We start from the raw sequence: 9,366 nt of genomic DNA, 5'->3' as shown, positions 1-9,366 counted from the left end.
TAGGATTCTAGGTGTGAGCCACCACACCTAGCCAGAGTTTGGGTTTCGTCCAGGCTAATCTCATGAATGAGGAGGTGCTTTGTGGTCAGGGACCAGGGTATTGATCCTCTCAAAGTTATTAAGTCATCCAGCCAACATGTACGGTACTGTGGAGTATACACAAGAAGGAAAAAGACAAGATCTGCCTTCATTAATAGTCTGGTTAGAGAAGACTTAAAAATAAGCATAAATAGATCATGTAATTTAATCAATTGCCTGATACATAGTACTCTAGCTTCTAAGTTGCCACATACTCAGAAAAAAGGGAAAGATTGTACAGGGCTTATTTGGCAGTCACTTGAGGGTGTACCTTGAAAGATGATTTGAAGCCGGGCACGGTGGTTCAGGCCTGTAATCCCAGCACTTTGGGAGGCTGAGGTGGGCAGATCAGGAGGTTTATAATCGGGGACCAGGGAGCCGTTTTTCAGAACTAGGAAAAGAGTAGTCTAAGGCTTGGGAGGAAGAACAAGCTCTCTGGGAGTTAATGGATGATAGCTGGTGTGGCCATTTTTCTTAGAGTTAGGCTGGGGAGATGGGTTTGGAAAGTAAAATAGAAACGGGGTAGTGGTATTAGGTGGTGATGTGCAAGGTGTGTTATAGAAACTTGCAGGGTGAAGCCCATAACTTTGGTCATGTGAATAGGATAACTCAATTCTGAACTAGGTAGGGGAGATAGGGATGGAAAGAAAAGGGCAGATGGAAAGAACAGATGTGGAGGTTGGGGAGAAGAGAGTGATAGGAGATGTATCTAGTTCCAGGGGAATATGGAGAGCTGGCTGACTAAGACTTAACTGTTTGGACATTTAATTTGGGGAAATTATTTTCCAGCCAAGTGAATAAATAATACTGGACCTCAAGGGCAAGCTTCATAAAGGGAGTGAAGATTTGGTATGAAAACAGTTGAATAGGCAGTTAAGGAACACTCTAAATTAGAAATAAGGCAATACAGTTGGGCGTGGTGGCTAACGCCTGTAATCTCAACAATTTGAGAGGCCGAGGCAGGCGGATCATCTGAGGTCAGGAGTTCAAGACCAGCCTGGCCAACATGGTGAAACCCTGTCTTTAAAAAAAAAAGAAGAAGGAGGAAACATGCCTTGTATGCAATTTGAGGGGGAATACTCAGTGTCTTGGTAGTGACCTTGGACAAGCCACTTAGCCTCTTGATACCTCTTTTCACATCTGTAAAATGAAGGGGATAGTACCTACTTCACCAGGTTACCAGGGGATTTGATTGTACTTATGTGTGCCTTAAAAATCTTTTGCGCTGGGCGCGGTGGCTCAAGCCTGTAATCCCAGCACTTTGGGAGGCCGAGGCGGGTGGATCACGAGGTCGAGAGATCGAGACCATCCTGGTCAACATGATGAAACCCCGTCTCTACTAAAAATACAAAAAATTAGCTGGGCATGTTGGCACGTGCCTGTAATCCCAGCTACTCAGGAGGCTGAGGCAAGAGAATTGCTTGAACTCAGGAGGCGGAGGTTGCGGTGAGCCGAGATCGTGCCATTGCACTCCAGCCTGGGTAACAAGAGCGAAACTCCGTCTCAAAAAAAAAAAAAAAAAAAAAAATCTTTTGCTTGGGAGGCTGAGGCGGGTGGATCAAGAGGTGAAGAGATCGAGACCATCCTGGTCAACATGGTGAAACCCCATCTCTACTAAAAATACAAAAAATTAGCTGGGCATGGGCATGGTGGCGCGTGCCTGTAATCCCAGCTACTTAGGAGGCTGAGGCAAGAGAACTGCCTGAACCCAGGAGGCAGAGATTGCGGTGAGCCAAGATCGCGTTATTGCACTCCAGCCTGGGTGACAAGAGCGAAACTCTGTCTCAAAAAAAAAAAAAAAAAAAAAAAGTCTGGGCCGGGCGCAGTGGCTCAAGCCTGTAATCCCAGCACTTTGGGAGGCCGAGGTGGGTGGATCACGAGGTCGAGAGATCGAGACCATCCTGGTCAACATGGTGAAACCCCGTCTCTACTAAAAATACAAAAAATTAGCTGGGCGTGGTGGCACGTGCCTGTAATCCCAGCTACTCAGGAGGCTGAGGCAGGAGAATTGCCTGAACCCAGGAGGCGGAGGTTGCATTGAGCCGAGATCGCGCCATTGCACTCCAGCCTGGGTAACAAGAGCAAAACTCCGTCTCAAAAAAAAAAAAAATCTTTTGCTTTTGTTATATGTATTTTATTTATTTATTAATTTTTATTCTTTAAGACGGGGTTTCACCATGTTGGTCAGGTTGGTCTTCAACTCCCGACCTCAGGTGATCTGCCCGCCTTGGCCTCCAAAGTGCTTGGATTACAGGCGTGAGCCACCACGCCCGGCAGTTACATGTATTTTATATTACACTTTTTTTTTCTTTTTTTGGAGATAGAGTCTTACTCTGTTGCTCAGGCTGGAGTGGAGTGGCACGATACTGGCTCACGGCAACCTTCATCTTCTGGGTTCAAGCAGTCCTCCTGCCTCAGCCTCCCGAGTAGCTGGGATTACAGGCATGCACCACCACACCCAGCAAATTTTTCTGTGTTTTTAGCAGAGATGGGGTTTCACCATGTTGGCCAGGATGGTCTCAATCTCCCGACCTCACGATCTGCCTGCCTCGGCCTCCTAAAGTGCTGGAATTACGGGTGTGAGCCACTGCTCCTGGCCCCAGGCTGTAGGTTTTTTGTTTTGTTTTGTTTTGTTTTGTTTTTTTTAACAAAAGTTTATTCTTAAATGTACAACAGCTCCAAGACAACACAATTCCAGCTGTAGGTGGCAAAAGATGTTATGGCAGGGAATACAGATGTTTAAATACGGATGAAATAAAGGGTCACCATCTCCTCAGGGACAAGAAACAGCTTCCTTTTTTGCCAGATTTCTTAATTCCACCTGTGACCAGGGTCCCTTCCCCGTGGCCTTTGCTTTTAGCTCCTCGAGTTTCTTCTGCTCTTCTTCCGCTTCAAAGTCTTATCTTCCTCATCCATCTCCTCGGCCTGCTTCTTGGGCTGTTTCAGGGGCTGCTTCTTGCCACCTTCCCGACCTACTTCTACATTTTTAACTCGCTAGTGTAGATGAATGATACCTAAAATATATAGGAATGTTATCTATAAAGTGAATACCAATGGTTGCATTTCAAATATTTGGTCACTAATTTCACTACTTCAAACATGGTAGGGAAAAAAAAAGTACTTCAAATGCTCCAAAATAACTCCCACCTCCTGCCACAGCATAAATTTCATCTCTTTTTTTTCCCTGTAAAGATGGGGTCTTGCTATATTGCCCAGGCTGGTCTCAAACTCCTGGCCACAAATTTGATCTCCAGTGTATATATTGTTTTGTTGTTTTAATTTCTATGGCCTCTATAGCCAATCATACGCTGTTAATGGAATTAATAATTCATCTACATGTGGGCAAAAGTATGGCCCCTCCAAAAAGCAGCATAGAAATGGAACACAAAAGCGAAACATTTACATGGTAGTAGATGGAAATTTCATTAACCAAATTAAATCTTTTTATTCAGGGCCAGGCTCGGTGGCTCACGCCTGTAATCCCAGCATTTTGGGAGGCCAAGGTGGGCAGATCACAAGGTCAAGAGACCGAGACCGTCCTGGTCAACATGGTGAAACCCCATCTCTACTAAAAATACAAAAAAAAAAAAAAATTAGCTGGGCATGGTGGCGCGTGCCTGTAATCCCAGCTTCTCGAGAGGCTGAGGCAGGAGAATTGCCTGAACCCAGGAGGCGGAGGTTGTGGTGAGCCGAGATCACGCCAGTGTACTCCAGCCTGGCTAACGAGCAAAACTCTGTCTCAAAAAAAAAAAATTTTTTTATTCATAATTTATGACCGGCCGGGTGCGGTGGCTCAAGCCTGTAATCCCAGCACTTTGGGAGGCAGAGGCGGGTGGATCACGAGGTCAAGAGATCGAGACCATCCTGGTCAATATGGTGAAACCCCGTCTCTACTAAAAATACAAAACATTAGCTGGGCATGGTGGCGCGTGCCTGTAATCCGAACTACTCAGGAGGCTGAGGCAGGAGAATTGCCTGAACCCAGGAGGTGGAGGTTGCGGCGAGCCAAGATCGCGCCATGCACTCCAGCCTGGGTAACAAAAGCGAAACTCTGTCTCAAAAAAAAAAAAAAAACTTATGACCTACAAATGATGCATGCACAAATGTGGTGCACATAGTAAACACTGGAGAAATGTGTGTTTTGTTGTTTTGAGATGTGGTCTCTCTCTTGTTTCCCAGGCTGGAGTGCAGTAGCACAATCACGGCTCACTGCAGCCTCAACCATCTGGGCTCAAGTAATCCTACCTCAACTTCTCAAGTAGCTGGGACTACAAGTGTGCACCAACACACCCAGCTAATTTTTTAATTTTTTTATAACAACAAGGTCTTGCTCTGTTGCCCAGGCTGGTCTCAGACTCTTAGGCTTAAGTTACCCTCCTACCTCAGCTCCCAAGTGCTGGGATTATTTATAGATGTGCACCACTACACCTGGCTGAAACGATTTTAAAAGGTAGTCATTCTTTACACTTTTCTAATGAGGAAACAGACTCAAAGAGCACTATCCTGCCTAAAGTCACCCAGCCTGTAGAGAGATGGACCTGAGACAGTGGCCTTTATTTGACTCCAGCATCTTCAGGTTTTCCTCCTTTATCTGTCGAATGTGGATAGGATGACTGAAGAACACATCCTAGAGGGCACAATAGCCAAGATTGGACTGTTCTAGGAACACACATGAGGCATGTTAGGGAAGAGCCTTGTGGCCATATGGAACTTAAAGGGAAACTGGGAGTGTAAGAAGTTAACCTTGTGTAGCCAGAGCCAAATACAACCACTGAGACCCTTGAACTGGTTATCAAAAGTGTCTCAGACCAGCATCATCTGTGAGTTTCTTAGAAGTGCAAAGATAGGGACTCTGGTGCCTTTGGAGCCAAAGATAAGAGCTTGGTGCTGGGAGGATCACCTTCAGGTTGATTGGAGAAGGGCTGAGGTCACATTAAAGCCAAAGCTTGAAAGTAGGAAAGGAGAGCCTTCAGGGAAGGGACCAGAATGTGAGAATGTGCAAAGCCCCTGAGTCTGAAAGATGCATGCACATGGTCAAGGAATGTGGCTGCAGCTCAGAACTTGAGCAGGGGCGAGTACACATGGGGCCTTACATGCCTTGACAGCGGGTTGGGATGTGACTAGGAGAGGCTGTTTAGCCAGGAGTGCAAACTGATGCAGTTTTCGTTTTTACAAAATTGCTCTGGCTGCTGTGTGGCAAACAGTGGATGTGAGGAGACAGGTAAAGGAGACGCCAGGAGAAAAGTTCAATATTACTCTGAAGATTCTCTTCATCTAAGAATGGAAGGGAGATAATGTAAACTCAGATCTTTCCATGTGAAGAGAAGGGGAAATGTTGCTCACAGAGTATGGGATTCACTTTCTCCCAAGCTTTGGTGCCAGAGAATCAAGAATAGGCCGGGCAAGGTGGCTCAACCCTGTAATCCCAGCACCTTAGGAGGCTGAGGCAGGCGGATCACCTGAGGTCAGGAGTTTGAGACTAGCCAGACCAACATGGTGAAATCCCACCTCTACTAAAAACACAAATATTTGTCAGGCGTGGTGGCACGTGCCTGTAATCCCAGCCACTCAGGAGGCTGAGGCCTGAGAATCACTTGAACCCGGGAGGTGGAGGTTGCAGTGAGCCGAAATCATGCCATTGCACTCCAGCCTGGGCAACAAGAGTGAAACTCCATCTAAAAAAAAAAAAAAAGGGTTAGAAGTTCGCCAAGCAACAGTAAGTGTAGAATCAATGTTAATATTAATTTGTACTGGGCCAGGATAGTAGGATTTTGTAATTTTTCAACATTAGATTCACTGCCTAGGAGCGAGAATGAAAGAAATAGGATAATTATTCTGAATGGAAGATAGAACCCATTGCACCTGGGGATTGACAGGAAGAGAACGTTGAATAGCCAAGGGTTTTTTTGTTTGTTTGTTTGTTTGTTTTGAGACAGAGTCGTGTTCTGCCACCCAGGCTAGAGTGCAGTGACGTGATCTCAGCTCACTGCAACCTCCGCCTCCCGGGTTCAAGTGATTCTCCTGCCTCAGCCTCCCGAGTATTGGGACTACAGAGGCCCACCACCACGCCCAGCTAATTTTTGTATTTTTAGTAGAGACAGAGTTTCTCCATGTTGGTCAAGCTGATAAACTCCCAACCTCACATGATCCACCCACCTTGGCCTCCCAAAGTGCTGAGATTACAAGCTTAAGCCACTCTGCCCAGCCCTCATTAGGGTATTTTAGAGGGAAAAAAATGGAAGCAGAAAGGCAAAACAGACTGAAACAGCAGAGAAAAAAGTGCCTGCAAGGCTTGGTGGTGAAGAAACATTATCATAGTGAAATGGATGAAATGTTCAACCTATCTCCCCTTGCAAAAAAAAAAAAAAAAAGAGAGAGAGAGAAAAAAGAAAATATTCTCTTTATGTAATCTAAAGCTTTTGCATCAGTAAAAAGGAACAGGTAGGCCAGGCAATGTGGCTTACACCTGTGATCCTAGCACTTTGGGAGTCCGAGGCAGGTGGATCACCTGAAGTCAGGAGTTCGAGACCAGCCTGACCAACATAATGAAACCCCATCTCTACTAAAAATACAAAAATTAGCTAGATGTGGTGGCAAGAGCCTGTAATCCAAGCTACTTGGGAGGCTGAGGCAAGAGAATCACTTGAACCTGGGGGGCAGAGGTTGCAGTGAGTCAAGATCGCACCACTTCACTGCAGCCTGGGTGAAAGAGTGAAACTCTGTCACAAAAAGCTGGGCACGGTGGCTCACACCTGTAATACCAGCACTTTGAGAGGTTGAGGTGGGTGGATCACAAGGTCAGAAGTTCAAGACCAGCCTGGCCAAGATGGTGAAATCCATCTACTGAAAATACAAAAATTAGGCATGGTGGCAGGCACCTGTAATCCCAGCTACTTGGGAGGCTGAGGCAGAATTGCTTGAATCTGGGGGTGGGGCGGAGGTTGCAGTAAGCTGAGATTGCACCATTGCACTCCAGCCTGGGTGACAGAGTGAGACTCTGTCTCAAAAACATAAATAAGAAAATGATTGAGCTCATTCTTAAAATACAGAAAAAAAATTAAGCTCTCTTTAAAGGTTCTTGTGGCTTGTTGAAGGGGATAGAAGAAAGAGGGTGAGAAAAAGGCAGTAGATGGAACAAGAAAGAGAGAGACACAAGGCCAGGTACAGTGGTTCACACCTGTAATCCCAACACTTTGGGAGGCCGAGATGGGCGAATATCTGAGGTCAGGTATTTGAGAACAGCCTGGCCAGCCAACATGGTGAAACCCCATCTCTTTTTTTTTTTTTTTGAGACGGAGTTTCGCTCTTGTTACCCAGGCTGGAGTGCAATGGCGCGATCTCGGCTCACCGCAATCTCCGCCTCCTGGGTTCAGGCAATTCTCCTGCCTCAGCCTCCCTAGTAGCTGGGATTACAGGCACGCGCCACCACGCCCAACTAATTTTTTGTATCTTTAGTAGAGACGGGGTTTCACCATGTTGACCAGGATGGTCTCGATCTCTTGACCTCGTGATCCACCCGCCTCGGCCTCCCAAAGTGCTGGGATTACAGGCGTGAGCCACCGCGCCCGCCCCCTCCCCACCCACCGTCTCTTAATAAAAATACAAGCTGGGCGCGGTGGCTCAAGCCTGTAATCCCAGCACTTTGGGAGGCTGAGGCGGGTGGATCACGAGGTCAAGAGATCGAAACCATCCTGGTCAACATGGTGAAACCCCGTCTCTACGAAAGATACAAAAAATTAGCTGGGCATGGTGGTGCGTGCCTGTAATCCCAGCTACTCAGGAGGGTGAGGCAGGAGAATTGCCTGAACCCAGGAGGCGGAGGTTGCGGTGATCCAAGATCGCGCCATTGCACTCCAGCCTGGGTAACAAGAGCAAAACTCCGTCTCAAAAAAAAAAAAAAAAATACAAAAAAATAGCGAGGTATGGTGCATGCACCTGTAATCCCAGCTACTAGGGGGTGCCGAAGCAGGAGAATTGCTTGAACCCGGGAGGTGGAGGTTGCAGTGAGCTGAGATCACACCACTGCATTCCAGCCTGGATGACAGAACAAGACTCCATCTCAAAAAAAAAAAGACACAAAGTTGTGACCACTAGGTTGTGATATGTTTGTTTTTCTCTTGAGCTGTGTACTTCTTTGGTATTTGACGTCTTAACTTGGTCCTTAGATTATGGCTTCTCAGGTCTTCTCCAGTGCACAGAGCAACGCTGGAGAACACCCTTGCCCACACACACACCAAGCCTGGGCAAGCAGAAGGTAAAACTACCCACTTTGGGTCTAAATGCAGTGAGGCCTTTAAGATATATCTTTTTTTAATTTATTTTATTTTATTTTTTTTGAGACAGAGTTTCGCTCTTGTTACCCAGGCTGGAGTGCAATGGCGCGATCTCGGCTCACCGCAACCTCCGCCTCCTGGGTTCAGGCAATTCTCCTGCCTCACCCTCCTGAGTAGCTTGGATTACAGGCATATGCCACCATGCCCAGCTACTTTTTTTTTTTTTTTTGTATTTTTAGTAGAGACGGGGTTTCACCATGTTGACCAGGATGGTCTCGATCTGTTGACCTCATGATCCACCCGCCTTGGCCTCCCAAAGTGCTGGGATTACAGGCTTGAGCCACCGCGCCCGGCCTAAAATATGTCAATGAAACATTGTTGCCCTCACGTGGCCAATGCTGGAAATAACAGCTGAGACACGTGTTCTGGGCAGTGCAGCAGCATCAGCAACTGGGAATTTGTTAGAAATGCAAATATCGCCGGGCGCGGTAGCTCACGCCTGTAATCCCAGCACTTTGGGAGGCCGAGGCGGGTGGATCACGAGGTCGAGAGATCGAGACCATCCTGGTCAACATGGTGAAACCCCGTCTCTACTAAAAGTGCAAAAAATTAGCTGGGCATGGTGGCACGTGCCTGTAATCCCAGCTTACTCAGGAGGCTGAGGCAGGAGAATTGCCTGAGCCCAGGAGGCGGAGGTTGCGGTGAGCCGAGATCGCGCCATTGCACTCCAGCCTGGGTAACAAGGGTGAAACTCCGTCTCAAAAAAAAAAAAAAAAAAAAAATGGAATCTCGCTCTGTCACAGTGGCATGATCTTGGCTCACTGCAACCTCCACTTTCCAGGTGTTCAAGTGATTCTCCTGCCTCAGCCTCCCGAGTAGCTGGGATTATGTTATGGGCACAAGCCACCATGCTTGGCTTGCATTTATTTATTTATTTTCATTCATTCATTCATTCATTCATTCATTTGAGATGGAGTCTTAGTCTCTCACCCAGGCTGGAGTGCAGTAGGTGATC

General features: G+C 46.8%; 1 pseudogene; it reads right to left on the bottom strand.

Moving 5' to 3' along the window:
- Positions 1–2,840: 2,840 nt before the first annotated feature.
- The window catches only part of LOC120363295 (translation machinery-associated protein 7-like), an 11,493-nt pseudogene continuing 4,967 nt past the window's right edge, over positions 2,841–9,366 (bottom strand).

This window comes from Saimiri boliviensis, chromosome 4, assembly GCF_048565385.1.
Source record: "Saimiri boliviensis isolate mSaiBol1 chromosome 4, mSaiBol1.pri, whole genome shotgun sequence".
NCBI lineage: Eukaryota > Metazoa > Chordata > Mammalia > Primates > Cebidae > Saimiri > Saimiri boliviensis.
This window is presented reverse-complemented; position numbering and strand designations above follow the sequence as displayed.